General features: G+C 45.2%; 1 long non-coding RNA gene across 2 annotated transcripts in view; it reads right to left on the bottom strand.

Moving 5' to 3' along the window:
- Positions 1-1,928: 1,928 nt before the first annotated feature.
- LOC135191868 (uncharacterized) overlaps positions 1,929-15,725 on the bottom strand; it is a 36,442-nt gene continuing 22,645 nt past the window's right edge. For both annotated transcript variants that reach the window (XR_010308874.1, XR_010308875.1), the window contains exons 2-5: positions 6,701-6,949; positions 4,194-4,282; positions 3,913-4,034; positions 1,929-2,174 (exon numbers count right to left, since the gene is read on the bottom strand). This is a non-coding gene — a long non-coding RNA (uncharacterized LOC135191868). The remainder of the gene's footprint in view (positions 2,175-3,912; positions 4,035-4,193; positions 4,283-6,700; positions 6,950-15,725) is intronic.

Here is a 15,725-nt window from a genome sequence, read left to right on the forward strand (position 1 = left end):
GTGAGAACAGGGCTGAAGCGAAGGAGCAATTACACAATTGAAGCATGAGAGAAGAACATTAGGAGAACACATGACACAAAGTAATTACTTCCCTAGGAAGGTGAGTCGTGTCTGACTCTGTGGAACCCACTGTGTTCACCAAAAGGAGACAATGCCATGTCTCTTACTTGCCCTGTGGCCTAAATAAAGGAACCTACTTACCATTCTAGTGCTAAGTTGAGATGTGACAGAATCCTCACAACATCTGCAGGAGAAAACCAAGCTTGGAGCAGGTGAATGTGGCCACTGTGAATGTGGCATTTGCTCTAGAAAGCTTCACTGGCCAGGAAGTCCTTGGATTTGAATGTTTGAGGCACTGGAGAGCCTGCACAAAAAACAAAGGAGATGTCCTAAATCCAGAATATGAACTTGTGAGAACCTTGGATGGGTATGTTAGGGAGTGGAGTATCTTCACTTTGTCTAGTTCAAAAGAAGAAATGAAGCCTTTATGGAAGGTGGAGCAGAGGAAGAGGAAAGATAATGAGACATAAACTTAATAACCCAACTGGTAGGCAACTTACCTGTGTTCAGAAGGAGTGCTGAGCTGTAGCACAATCTCAGGCCTACTTTCTTCTTCATTTACACCCAGGGTGTGCTTAAATGATGTTTATGTACTGATGGTGACTTCACAAACAGTGTTGGACGCAACTTATCATAATCAGGTTGCACTCCAAAATGATGGAAAGTGTGGGAAGGGCTCTGAAAAAAATCACTCACTCCAGAGTGAGTGCTCTGACCACTATTATGTAGATGTGATGGTTTGGGTGTTCCCTGCCCCCCCACACTTTAGAAATCAGTAAGCCTATGAGAGAAGTAGACATCACCATTGTTTTCCTTTCACAGCCTGTAATCTAGTTCTTCTCACCAAAACATCCCAGCCTGCTTCAAACTAGCACAGTAGAATATACTTCAGAGTGAGTGCTCTGACCACTGCTACACAGAATATACTCCAGAGTGAGTGCTCTGACCACTGCTATGCAGAATATACTCCAGAGTGAGTGCTCTGACCACTGCTACGCAGAATATACTCCAGAGTGAGTGCTCTGACCACTGCTATGCAGAATATACTCCAGAGTGAGTGCTCTGACCACTGTTATGCAGAATATACTCCAGAGTGAGTGCTCTGACCACTGTTATGCAGAATATACTCCAGAGTGAGTGCTCTGACCACTGCTATGCAGAATATACTCCAGAGTGAGTGCTCTGACCACTGCTACGCAGAATATACTCCAGAGTGAGTGCTCTGACCACTGCTATGCAGAATATACTCCAGAGTGAGTGCTCTGACTACTGCTACGCAGAATATACTCCAGAGTGAGTGCTCTGACCACTGTTATGCAGAATATACTCCAGAGTGAGTGCTCTGACCACTGTTATGCAGAATATACTCCAGAGTGAGTGCTCTGACCACTGCTATGCAGAATATACTCCAGAGTGAGTGCTCTGACCACTGTTATGCAGAATATACTCCAGAGTGAGTGCTCTGACCACTGTTATGCAGAATATACTCCAGAGTGAGTGCTCTGACCACTGTTATGCAGAATATACTCCAGAGTGAGTGCTCTGACCACTGCTATGCAGAATATACTCCAGAGTGAGTGCTCTGACCACTGCTATGCAGAATATACTCCAGAGTGCTCTGACCACTGTTAGGCAGAATATACTCCAGAGTGAGTGCTCTGACCACTGTTAGGCAGAATATACTCCAGAGTGAGTGCTCTGACCACTGTTAGGCAGAATATACTCCAGAGTGAGTGCTCTGACCACTGTTAGGCAGAATATACTCCAGAGTGAGTGCTCTGACCACTGTTAGGCAGAATATACTCCAGAGTGCTCTGACCACTGCTATGTAGAAAACTGGCAGAGAGAGTACATCTTTGACTGTGGAGTTTTTTTCTTCCCAAGACAAGAATAAGGTTTTTACAGCTGTAGGGATTCCAGTTCAGTTCACTGCAAAGTGAGCAGAGGGTAATCCCCTGAAATCTGCAGCTCTGCTGTATGCACATGGAGAAGGGCAGGAGTTCATTAATCTCTTTCTGTGCAGCGTTCCCCAACTCAGTCCATGAGACAGTTTGGATTCCAGCCCAGGGCACTTTGCTTCTCTCACACGTGGAAAAAGGAGTTTATGTGTCCACCTGGGGACTGTGGATTATAAAACAACAGCCAAATATTTAATACCTAACAACACCTGGTTTCTCCTGTTTAAGCTTTAGTCTTTCACCCTCTCATACTAACACATCATCCAGACTGCCTGAGTATGAAAAAGAATTATGATCAGATATGTCTGGTTTTTTTCTGAATCATGATAAGCAATGCTGCTATTTTTATTTCTTTGCTGCTGTGCATCTAGATCTTTCACAAACATCCTTAATTTAGTTTGTCATTTGTCTGAATGTTCCCTTTGCTAATTTATATCTCTGGCTATGAACTTCTCTATTTCTCATTCATTTTGATAATAACTAAAATATATTGATGTCTTTTGGGTTTTTTTTTTCCCCTATCTGGCAGAACATCTTGATTTTAGAGGGGGAAGTGACACCTCTACAGAAGCATTCCCTAAGAAATTGCAATTGTCATACATATATTTCCATTAAAATGTTTTCTTCCAGTCACTTCATTAATAGTTATTTTCAGCCTTGGTAAATTTGCCATCTTGGGGACCCAGATCACTGATGGTCATAAATTTTGTTCACAAAAAGAAGGTCTACCGTGACATAGAGCTGCTTCAGGACTTCAGGGCCATCAGTGCACAAGTGGCCCTGGACTGCCCTGAGCAGATTGGGTTGATTTCAGATCTGCCTTGTCACTGAAGACATGTTTGGTGGTGACCAGGCTCTTGGACAACCCTCTGTCCCTGCTCTGTTGGCCTGGCTGGGGCACCATCACAGAATCACAGAGTTAACCAGCCTGGAAAAGACTTTTGAGATCACTGAGTCCAACTTATCACCCAATACCTTCTAATTAACTAAGCCATGGCATTAAGTGCCTCATCCAGTCTCCTTTTACAGACCACCAGGCATGGTGACTCCACCACCCTCTTGGGCAGACCATTCCAAAGGCAAATCACTCTCTCTGTGAAGAACTTCTTCCTAACATCCAGCCTATACCTACCCTGGCACAACTTGAGACTGTGTCCCCTTGTTCTATTGCTGGTTGCCTGGCAGAAGAGGCCACCCCCCACCTGGCTACAATGCCTCTTCAGGTAGTTGTAGACAGTAATAAGATCATCCCTGAGCCTCCTCTTCTCCAGGCTAAACAGGCCCAGCTCCCTCAACCTCTCCTCATAGGATTTGTGCTCCAGGCCCCTCACCAGCTTTGTTGCCCTTCTCTGGACATGTTCCAGCACCTCAACATCTTTCTTGAATTGAGATTCCTTGAAACCAATCACAGTCTCAAGTTGTGTTGGGGTAGGTCTAGGCTGGATGTTAGGAGGAAGTTGTTGGCAGAGAGAGTGATTGGCATTGGAATGGGCTGCCCAGGGAGGTGGTGGAGTCACCATCCCTGGAGGTGTTCAAGAAAAGCCTGGATGAGGCACTTAGTGCCATGGTCTAGTTGACTGGCTAGGGCTGGGTGCTAGGTTGGAGTGGATGATCTTGGAGGTCTCTTCCAACCTGGTTGATTCTATGATTCTATGATCTACCACCCCACATCCTCTGCCTGAATTCAAAACCAGTGCTAAATGTTAATAATCTCATGTAACAACATTTCGCAGCCGGTTCCTACTGGCAATATGGATTGTAAGAGAAAGAGGTTGTAGGCTTTACTTATGTCTGTAAAGCTGTCTGAATGAAAAAGTGCTCACTGCCTTCTTCTCTTTTTCTTGTCATCTCTCTCAGTCATCATCCTAATCATAAGCCATCCCTTCAGATTTACCTTGTAGAGTGATCTATACATCGATCTGTCATCCAGTCTTGAGTGAAGTGGCTGTTTCACTCATCTGACAGCAGCAGAGTGGGTTTGCCAAATTTCCATCACTATCATCCCATGGCACAACTCTGGCATATGAATAAATATGTTGTTACCTAGGGCCACCCAGCATGGATCACTCTGGAAGCATCTCTTATCTTAATACAACAATTATAGCATTAAAAAAGTTAAGGGATATAGAGTATGTAAGACTTCAGGAAATCCTTTCTCAAGGTTTTCATCCTTACTTGAGATGCAGGGCACAACTATTTAAGGATTAGCTCTTCCCTCTCCCAACACATGCTTCTTTGATGATACCACAACCTTCCAGCTTCCTCTGTGGAACAGAAAGAGAGAATAGGCATGCAGGGGGAATTATTAGTCTCAGCCTCCTTTATGCCTCGAAGGCAATTACATTCCAAGACAAGAGGATCTAATGTGCAGCACTTTCAGCATGTGTAACAGGTATTTTTATGAAGTCATGAAAACCTCCAGATATAGCCCTCTTTTAAAGACTGTCATATGGTGTAAACCCTAAGCCAGGTTTAATGCAAGTGTTCATGTTTTTAATGTTTTCAAGGTGGAAAATGTTTTCTCATAAAATATACGGGCATTTTTTGCTCTGTAAAGAACTCTGTGGGCATTTTTTGCTCTGCAAAGAACTCTGTCAACATTTTTTCCCCCTGGTGGAGAACTAAAGGCAGAATTTTATAATAGCCAAGAATAATTAATTTGCTCATTTGGGTGTTTTCACTTGACAGGCAGCACCATACTGTCTGAACATGATATTGCTGCAATGGAGGAGCATACAAAATAGTGTAGTATATGGAGAGTGCAAACATCCAGAGCAGGGCTTCAAAGAATGGGTATTATAAACAAGCATCTCTTGCCTAGTACCCGGGACTCACTGGAACACTAGTCCACGCAGAATACTGCCTCAGCAATACCCTGGTTGCCCACTGCAAGCCACAGTTCTGGGCCCCTCAATTTAAGAAGGACATTGAGATGCTTGAATGTGTCCAGAGAAGGGCAATGTGGCTGGTGAGAGGCCTTGAGCACAGCCTTATGAGGAGAGGCTGAGGGAGCTGGGATTGGCTAGCCTGGAGAGGAGGAGGCTCAGGGGAGACCTTACTGCTGTCTACAACTACCTGAGGGGTGGTTGTAGCCAGGAGGAGGTTGCTCTCTTCTCTCAGGTGGCCAGCACCAGAACGAGAGGACACAGCCTCAAGCTACACCAGGGGAAATTTAGGCTGGAGGTGAGGAGAAAGTTCTTCACTGAGAGAGTCATTGGACACTGGAATGGGCTGCCCGGGGAGGTGGTGGAGTCGCTGTCCCTGGAGCTACTCAAGGCAGGACTGGACGTGGCACTTGGTGCCATGGTCTAGCCTCAAGCTCTGTGTTAACAGGTTGGACTTGATGATCTATGAGTTCTCTTCCAACCTTGGTGATACTGTGACACTGTGATCTTTCTGCTTGGCAAAGGGCACTGCCTTCTGTTTGGCCACATTTTCTTACTGCGTCTGTCTGATTACCTATCTGTAGCTGCTCTTGCTTTGGTTATCTACTTTTACATGTCATGTTTTGATGGAGCTATCACTATGTTTTGCTTCTCCTAGAAGGAAGTTCTTCCCAGAGAGAGTGATTGGCATTGGAATGGGCTGCCCAGGGAGGTGGTGGAGTCGCCGTCCCTGGAGATGTTCAAGAAAAGCCTGGATGAGACACTTAGTGCCATGGTCTAGTTGAGTGGCTAGGGCTGGGTGCTAGGTTGGACTGGATGATCTTGGAGGTCTCTTCCAACCTGGTTGATTCTATGATTCTATGACTGGGCAGATGATGTGTGTGTCATAAGGAGAATAATTTCTCTCAGAGATGTGTTTCAGTAAAATAATCCCAAATGCATCATTCATAGCCAAGATATATGGGGAATACAGTGCGTATAATTCTGAGCATGCATCACTATCATTGTCACTTAAATTGGTAGACAGCTAGGCAGAATAACAGGCACAGAAGATGTCAAAATTCTTCTCCTCTCTGGGAGAAGAGACCAACCTCCACCTGGCTACAGCCTCCCTTCAGGTAGTTGTAGACAGCACTGAAGTGGCCAGTAGGACGAGGGAGGTTATTCTTCCCCTGTACTCAACACTGGTCAGGCCACACCTTGAGTCCTGTGTCCAGTTCTGGGCCCCTCAATTCAAGAGAGATGTTGAGGTGCTGGAAGGTGTCCAGAGAAGGGCGATGAAGCTGCTGAGGGGCCTGGAACACAAAGCCTATGAGGAGAGGCTGAGGGAGCTGGGTGTGTTTAGCCTGGAGAAGAGGAGTCTCAGGGGGGACCTCATTGCTGTCTACAACTACCTGAAGGGAGGTTGTAGCCAGGTAGGGGTTGGCCTCTTCTGCCACAGAACAAGGGGACACAGTCTCAAGTTGTGCTGGGGGAGGTCTAGGCTGGATGTTAGGAGGAAGTTGTTGGCAGAGAGTGATTGGCATTGGAATGGGCTGCCCAGGGAGGTGGTGGAGTCATCCCAGTCAGTCAGGCTCAGGAAAACATTAAATTCAACAAAGAAATAAAAAACAAAGCAGCATTTCCATTAGCAGTGCTGGCATCCCTGATGGTTCACTGCCTAATCTGATGGACCAGCTAAATCTCTGATGGGAATGAAACACATCTGATCTCCCAAAGTCTAAGCAGTAAAACATACCCTTTTCAGTGAAGCAGGCAACCCAGGTGAAACACCTGTACACAAACATGCACACCTACCTTGGCAAACTTTTGTGAGGCTACAGCCACCTCCACTTCGCCTGGAACACAGAGAGGATTCAATGGAACACAGACATCCCAAGCCTGCTTGGAATCCAGCATGACTGTACCCAGCAGCACAGCACTGTCCTTGTTCTCTGTGGGACACTGAGGGTATTTCTTCAACAGGCACTCCAGAACTGTTCAGGTCTATAAATCCTGTAGCATATCTGTTATACTTCTGCAGATGTCAGGAGCAGCCTTGAGTATCTAACATAGAAGAAAATCTGTGTTACAGGCACTCATAACTCTCCCTAGGGGTAAGACTCAATCTGAGAATAAGGCATCTAAATTTAGAAGTAAGATTCAGTTGGCTAAACAAAAACATGCAGAGCCATTTCAGGCAGTTTGCAGTATCTGGGACAGTCAGGTGGGGCATCTTAAGTCACCTCTAATGACAGAAGACTCTAATATTTAGGTACCTCAGACATGTTTGTATAAGATCCTGTTACAGTGCATGGATACCTTGACACAACTTGGTTTTGCACCATACACATGGCAGTTACATTTATGATGCCCTATACTATGGAATAGATCCATGTGGAAATGACAGATGTGAGAGAGGGCCTAAAGTAGAGCAACAATTTTCCACACTGGCAAGTGAAAAACAGGGAGGATATTTCAGGGAATCTGGAACATCACTGAGCCAAAGTGTGGGCATCTGAAGTTGCCAGTCGATACATTCAGCAGTGCCTAGGAAGTGACTCAGATAATGCTGAAAAGCTGCAAGAGGGCTTTAGTAAAGTTATAGCTGATACTTGCATTTAGACACCTACATTTAGGTATCTTTAGCTAGAGCTGAATCCCTCTTTACTGATCAGACACATGCAGTCAAAGCAGATACAGGACCAAATGCACCCACCATTTAACAGCAAGTCTGCAGACCTAAGTGCAGAATGGCAAGAGAAATTCTGGGTTACTGCACCACTCAGCACACTTGGCCAGCTAGGAAGTAATGTGGCCTTGTAAAGTGGAAAATGGGATGACATGCTTCTGGGGCCAGCTCTGTCAGAGTGGCATGGAGGTACATACTGAAGTCCCAGTCAGTTAAATAGCTCTATACAGAGCTAGCAATGAGTCTTGCACTGGTGACTGACTGCACAGTGCACCACTTACCTCAGCTGACCATATAGCAAGGGTAACTAGTAAAGCAAATTATCACAATGTTCTCTAACAGTGTCTCTTTCATTTGAACTCTTAAAGATAGTCAGTTTATGACCCAGGTATCAAGAGGACATAATTTTCTTTCCTCTTCTTATTTTATCATTAAAGTGCTTAAATTAGAAGTCACTGCATAGGGCATAAATACCTCAACTCTACAACAGGTCCCACTGTGACTGCGTTTGTTCATTTAAGGTTTGAGAGACGGAAGAGACTAATCAGAGAGGATGTTCAGTCTGCTTACAGATTCCATGGAGGTTCAGGTCAAATAAAAATATGTCAAATAATTATTCTGACCTCTGGGAGAGGAGAAGCCAGAGAATTCCACTTTTTTGTCAATAAGGGATTACTGCTTCCATTATGGCAGTGAATATTATCAGTGGTTTGGATAGGAGAGCGCTGTAGTTGCACTAGAGGTCTTACATTATTAACATAACTTCCCATGGCCATGTAGACACAGAGAACTACCATCATAACATCAAATCAACAGTATCATAGAATCATAGAATGTCAGGGGCTGGAAGGGACCTCGAAAGATCATCTGGTCCAGCCCCCCTGCCAGAGCAGGATCACCTAGAGCAGATCACACCCGAACGCATCCAGATGGCTGTTGAATATCTCCAGAGGGGGAGACTCCACAACCTCTCTGGGTAGCCTGTTCCAGTGCTCTGTCACCCTCACAGTGAAAAAATTCTTCCTCAAGTTCACATGGAACCTCCTGTGCCTCAACTTCCACCCATTGCCCCTTGTCCTGTCACTGGCTATCACCGAGAAGAGGCTGGCTCCATCATCCTAGCACTCACCCCTTACGTATTTATAACCGTTAATGAGGTCACCCCTTAGTCTCTTCCTCTCCAAGCTAAAAAGCCCCAGCTCCCTCAGTCTCTCCTTAATCATTTGAGCATCCTCTGTTTATTCATAAGTTTCTTGTTTTCTTGTTTGTGACCTAAATGAACAAGAAGGCTGAAGTTGCTTTTCTATCTTGCTTCGCTTCTGAGGGAAATTTGGTCCTGCAAACTCTACTGTTGTTCTGTCATCGCTGCCTCTGCTCCATCCCTTTTGGTGATGGATAGATCTATAATCTATTATGTTCTGCAAATAACACTGCCAGCATGCTGTCACTTGCTAGTCCACTTTAGAAACCTTTCTTTCAACAGTAGCTGACAAGGACTGGGCAACTAGTCAAAGCCATTCCACTTTGGAGATCAGGAAGTCTGTGCCTGGGAGATGTGAAAGGAAAAGCCAAATGGTGTTTAGTATTAAGAGAGCTAGGAGACCAAGGAGGAGGAATTTGCTTCAGTGCAATATCCATTTGTATTATTATTAAACAATATATATCCCCAAAATCATAAGCATGAAGAAGAAACATGCATATATCCAGATTAGACCTTTTTTAAGTAGCTAAGATGTGCATATTATCAGAAAGGAAATTATAGGGGAGGGGTGGGGGGAAGCAAACTTAAATTTCATTGAATCTTCTGAAAAACCTGAAATGGGTAGTGTTGTGATAGTAAATATTTTTTATTCTATATTCACTATGAAATTAATATATATATTATTTATTAAAAGAGAAGATTATCTACCTTACCACCTAGGCACTTTAGGATCTTCAAATCTAACTGACTGCCTTCCAGGGCCAGCTTTGATAAAGGATGCTAATTTTTTTAACCTACAAAACATTGTGTGTTTGCCATCGCTGACAAAGGCCTTTAGAAATACACAGACAAACACAAATTAACGAAAGGGGACACTGGAAGTTAACATCCAAGGTAGACAAGGAGTGCTTTGCATAAAATCACAGTTTAGCTTCAATTAGCTGGCACACTTCTAAACGCAGCAGTTGTCTGAGCATTACATTGTACAGCAGGAGAACAAAAAAAGGAAACCATACTGGAGCCAAAGACCTGCTAAAAGGACTTGTTAGCTGCCATCCCTCCATCCCTAATAAGCTTTTTGGTCAGATTGCCAAGAAGATAGAAGCCACTGTGCTGTGAAGGAATCCAGGTGCCCGGTTGCTGCACAGAGGATCGCAAACAGCCAGTAGATGGTAGCAACTGTCGGTCACTAGTAACCTGAGCTGGATTCCTGCTCACAACCTAAAGATGCAAAAAAAAAAACCCCTCTGCTTTCATTATCAACCGCATTCAACCTCCCGGAGAGAAGAAAATTGTATTAGCCTTTTGTTGTGGCTATTTAACCCCAGCCAGCAACTAAGCACCACGCAGCCACTTGCTCATTCCCCCACCCCGGTCACTGCCCAGGCAATATGCAGTGGAAAAGTGACATCAGGGCAGAACTGCATGGGCAGGGTGAGTGAAAATGGCTCCAAGTGCAGGGTGCTGCACTTTGGCCACAACAACCCCATGCAGAGATACAGGCTGGGCACAGAGTGGCTGGAGAGCAGCCAGACAGAGAGGGATCTGGGGGTGCTGATTGATACCCACCTGAACATGAGCCAGCAGTGTGCCCAGGTGGCCAAGAGAGCCAGTGGCATCCTGGCCTGCATCAGGAATGGTGTGGCCAGCAGGAGCAGGGAGGTCATTCTGCCCCTGTACTCTGCACTGCTTAGACCACACCTTGAGTACTGTGTTCAGTTCTGGGCCCCCCAGTTTAGGAGGGACATTGAGATGCTTGAGCATGTCCAGAGAAGGGCGACGAGGCTGGGGAGAGGCCTTGAGCACAGCCCTACGAGGAGAGGCTGAGGGAGCTGGGATTGGTTAGCCTGGAGAAGAGGAGGCTCAGGGGAGACCTTATTGATGTCTACAACTACCTGAGGGGTGGTTGTGGCCAGGAGGAGGTTGCTCTCTTCTCTCAGGTGGCCAGCACCAGAACAAGAGGACACAGCCTCAGGCTGTGCCAGGGGAAATTTAGGCTGGAGGTGAGGAGAAAGTTCTTCCCTGAGAGAGTCATTGGACACTGGAATGGGCTGCCCGGGGAGGTGGTGGAGTCGCCGTCCCTGGAGCTGTTCAAGGCAGGACTGGACGTGGCACTTGGTGCCATGGTCTAGCCTTGAGCTCTGTGGTAAAGGGTTGGACAGGATGATCTGTGAGGTCTCTTCCAACCCTGATGATACTGTGGTCTGAACAGATGGAAGCCGAGGAGAAAATAAGACTTGTCTCTCCGTGGGTTTGGAAGAAGGAAAGCTAATAGAACATGAACAGAAAAAAAAATGTTGCTACTTATATGCAGAACTTTCAAAACTGAATTCTGTTTCCTCCTTGTTTTCAGAACCCTGTCAAACGTCTTAAACGTTAAGTATCTTTATATGGAGGCTATAAAAAATTCAATCATTATGCTAGGAGGAATACATGAAAGAAGCAAATGCCTCACTGCTGGGGGAAAAAAAGAACCCAACAATGCCAAGATTTCTTTTTAGAGGAATACTCTCTGGCCCGTGATAACTATTACTGACAGCAAATGATCAGCTCGAAACTATAGGATGTGTCTTATAAAAAAAAGAATTTGTAAATTTAATAACCTAATTTCTGCATAAATTAAAATATTTTAATAGAATACACTTGCTAAATAGTTGGGTGAATGCTAATTGAGGGAAACATCTGCTCCGAACGAGAGCATTTACCACAGGCAAAGTGCTTGTCTGCAGCGGCAGTTTGCATGAGGAATAACAGGATGCAAAGCCTCAAAGTGTGTGGTTTGATTCTGACAGGGAGTTGTAAGGATATGGCATGCTGAGTTTGATGCTCATTGTGTCCCTGATTTCTATACTGTACCTTCTTAGTTTTCACGGGGAAGAACTGCAAGAGGTAGGAGGAGGTGGGAAGGAGACGTTGCAGATGATAAGAGATGACATTGAAAAGCTTAAACTGTGACATGCAAATCAAGCTATACTTTTCTGGGTCTTTTTTTTTTCCTCCCCCCTTTATTATCACAGCATCACACAGTATCACCAAGGTTGGAAGAGACCTCATGGATCATCAAGTCCAACCCTTTACCACAGAGCTCAAGGCTAGACCATGGCACCAAGCACCACATCCAATCTTGCCTTGAACAGTATGCTGGTACTACCCTCCAAAGGCTGGAGAAGCCTTCAGGAAAGCTAAGGCACTATTCCCAAAAGGAGAAATGGCTGAAGAGGGATTTGCCTGCTCAGAAACATCGTGTTCTGCAGAATGCATGTGCAGGGCTAGGAGATTAAGTGCCCACAAAGTTAGTAATTCGGTGGGTGAAGGGAGAACACAGGCACTGTGTAGAGGAACAAGGGAGCAATCTGACACCAAGAGGAGATATCACAGTATCACCACTAATAAAGGCTCTCAGGCATCTGTGTGTCTCAGCTCGTCTCAGAAATACCAGTGTCATGCTCACCTACTCACTGTGAGGAAGGTACAATCTGCTTAGTGTTTCTACAAACAGCTTTCCAGCCCCCCAAAAAATGGCATGCGATGCAAATGCAATCTAGAAAGCTTCCCAGGCTGCGGTGCTTTTTCACAACTACCCAGTTACATTGGTTTGGGACCTTTCTCTTCCCTCTCCCCCACCCCCTTCCTTTTAGAAAAGCAGCACCTCTGTCCCTGAATAGACCCAGAGACTGCCGAGTAAGAGGGCTGAGAGCTGGTGCAGATAATAGCAAAGCCCTGCCTGCCATTTTCACATCCCTGCTAAGCTGCCTTTAATAAGCATTACAATTAGCTTCTGATAGCTGCTTGGAGGCCTGCACAGAGAAGGCTGCTTGTCTGAGTATGGCTCTTATTAGTGAGTTGTCTCTTCACAAAACTGCCTTCACAAGTGACACCCTTCTCAGCAGTCTCCACGGAAGCAAAGGCTTGAACCCATTCAGAGACTGAACAGCCCTTAAAGCCTGTTCCCTAAAGCACACAATAACAAGAAAATAATATAAAGGAGAATAAAGGAGCAAGGACAGGATGGTATAGAAGAACCTGCACTGATGCTAAATGGAGCATAATTGTCATAAGGGTGTTTTTTTCCCCGACCTCTGAGCTATCGGCCTGATTGTTTTCTCTCAGAGCAAACATACTTACAGCTAGTTTTGGCAACAAGCAATTCTCATGCCAGCATCTGCAGCTTTCAGATACCCAAAAAAAAAAAATATATATAGCCTCCCTTTAAAACTTTGATTTATCCTCCACAATAAAATAAAATTACAGTGCAGCTGCAAATAACAGCAGCCCACAGTTCTCAAATACCCAGTAGAAACAATCTGGCTGGCTGACCTCTTGCCTGTGTTTCCTGATTATAGTGTCACCAAAATCTAGTTATGATGATATTTTCTTGATTAAATTATGTGCTCCTGGCAGGTATGCTGTCTTTTGTAAAGGACAAAGAGTGTAATGTGTGATCTCAGTGCAGTTAAACATCTTCAAGATACACTTTATGTAGAGCAAAACCAATGCCAGCATAAAAAATGTACAATCGAATCAACTAAGTTTAAAGCAGAAGCTTGGGTTGGGTTCTTTTTGTTTTCTCTTTTCATTATGATGTTATGCCACCATGTTATGTTATTCCAGACATTTGTCAAGGACTTCTCACAAAATTCTGCATTTAGGGAGCCACTTTCTTCTAACCTCCAGCTGAGAAAATGTCTTTTAGTTTCATTTAAATCTGATCATTATTTTGCTTCCCCTTCTGCATACATGCTCCCTGACACAAAGTCTCTCAACAGAAAAAGAAGTAGATAGGTAATTCTGTTGTTTTGTTTGCAGGCTTATGGTACATAATTCAAAGTTTAATTGTGCTGTAATGCAAAACTGACCAATTTCTCTTCTTAGTCTGAAAAATCAAACTTGTTCTCCATTCTATAATCTCTATCATAGAAGCATCAGACTGAATTTAAAGCAGGATTTTTCCTAGCAATGTCACTTTACCTTGTAACATCTACATGAACAGATATGTGCATATAGATAGCCATTTCCACACATCACAGTATCACAGTATCACCAAGGTTGGAAGAGACCTCACAGATCATCAAGTCCAGCCCTTTACCACACAGCTCAAGGCTAGACCATGGCACCAAGTGCCACGTCCAATCCTGCCTTGAACAGCCCCAGGGACGGCGACTCCACCACCTCCCCGGGCAGCCCATTCCAGTGTCCAATGACTCTCTCAGTGAAGAACTTTCTCCTCACCTCAAGCCTAAATCTCCCCTGGCGTAGCTTGAGGCTGTGTCCTCTCGTTCTGGTGCTGGCCACCTGAGAGAAGAGAGCAACCTCCTCCTGGCCACAACCTCCCCTCAGGTAGTTGTAGACAGCAATAAGGTCACCCCTGAGCCTCCTCTTCTCCAGGCTAAACACTCCCAGCTCCCTCAGCCATACATGCTACAAGTGCTTTCAGCAAAACGATGAGGGATGCATCAGCTAAGATCTTGACCTATAGTTTTGTGTAATTCAAACTCAATACTCTGAAACATCAATGATGCAGGCACTTCTAATGGGAAATAATTACATTGGCAAGCCTACTCTGGTAATATAATAATGGTCTCATTCTGAACATTGTAGAAATAGTCCTCAAGGGAAGATCAAGAATTTGCAGCAGCATAGGCAAAATCAAATTTTATCATCCCAGGAACAAGGACAAATTCTTACAGTTTCAGTACTGGATAATGAAATGGAGTTTTCATAGAATCATAGAATCAACCATGTTGGAAGAGACCTCCAAGATCAGCCAGTCCAACCTAGCACCCAGCCCTAGCCACTCAACTAGACCATGGCACTAAGTGCCTCAGCCAGGCTTTGCTTGAACACCTCCAGGGATGGTGCCTCCACCACCTCCCTGGGCAGCCCATTCCAATGCCAATCACTCTCTCTGCCAACAACTTCCTCCTAACATCCAGCCTAGATCTCCCCCAGCACAACTTGAGACTGTGTCCCCTTGTTCTGTTGCTGGTTGCCTGGCAGAAGAGACCAACCCTCACCTGGCTACAACCTCCCTTCAGGTAGTTGTAGACAGCAATGAGGTCCCCCCTGAGCCTCCTCTTCTCCAGGCTAAACACCCCCAGCTCCACTCCCTCAGCCTCTCCTCATAGGATTTGTGTTCCAGGCCCCTCACCAGCCTTGTTGCCCTTCTCTGGACACCTTCCAGCACCTCAACATCTCTCTTGAATTGAGGAGCCCAGAACTGGACACAGCACTCAAGGTGTGGCCTGACCAGTGTTGAGTACAGGGGAAGAATAATCTCCCTTGTCCAACTGGCCACACTGTTCCTGATGCAGACCAGTATGCCATTTTGTGGTAGCTCTGACACTCCACACTGCCACAGCTGCTTGCTGAGGATGCAAAGTTGTTGGCAAGATAGCAGGTTGATAGAGGTGACCATGCAGGCAATGGGGATCATGACTACCCACTGATGGGGGCATGGAGGTTCATCAGTCGCAGCGCCTCCAGCTGCTGAGGAAGGACTGCACTGACAGCAGCAATTTGTCCTCCCTTGGGTGAGCCAGTAGAAGCCAAACTGGGACATGCAGCAGCCACTGTAGCACTAACAACATCCTTCTTGTGCTTTCTGGGCATGTTTTTTCAACTTCCATCACATTCCTGGACTTGGCTGATCATGCTGAAAAGTGCCCCAGAGCAGATCTGTAGAACAGCTCTCTAGCAAACTGAAGTATCTTGATTTTAGCAAACTGAAGTAACTTGATTAAGAACAGAATAAATGTCATTTCACATGCAAGCAAAAATGTGTAAGTAGCAAACTTTACCAGCCAAGACAACCAGGCAGTGCCATTTGACAGAAGTGGCCAAAACCAAAGCACACAGCAGCCCTGGAGAGATTTGTTTCTGTACTGAATCATCTCACTTCTTATCTCCAACAATGGCATAAACCAGAGCCACGAGAAAAAAAAAACCCAAGC

This window comes from Pogoniulus pusillus, chromosome 3, assembly GCF_015220805.1.
Source record: "Pogoniulus pusillus isolate bPogPus1 chromosome 3, bPogPus1.pri, whole genome shotgun sequence".
Classification (NCBI taxonomy): Eukaryota; Metazoa; Chordata; class Aves; order Piciformes; family Lybiidae; genus Pogoniulus; species Pogoniulus pusillus.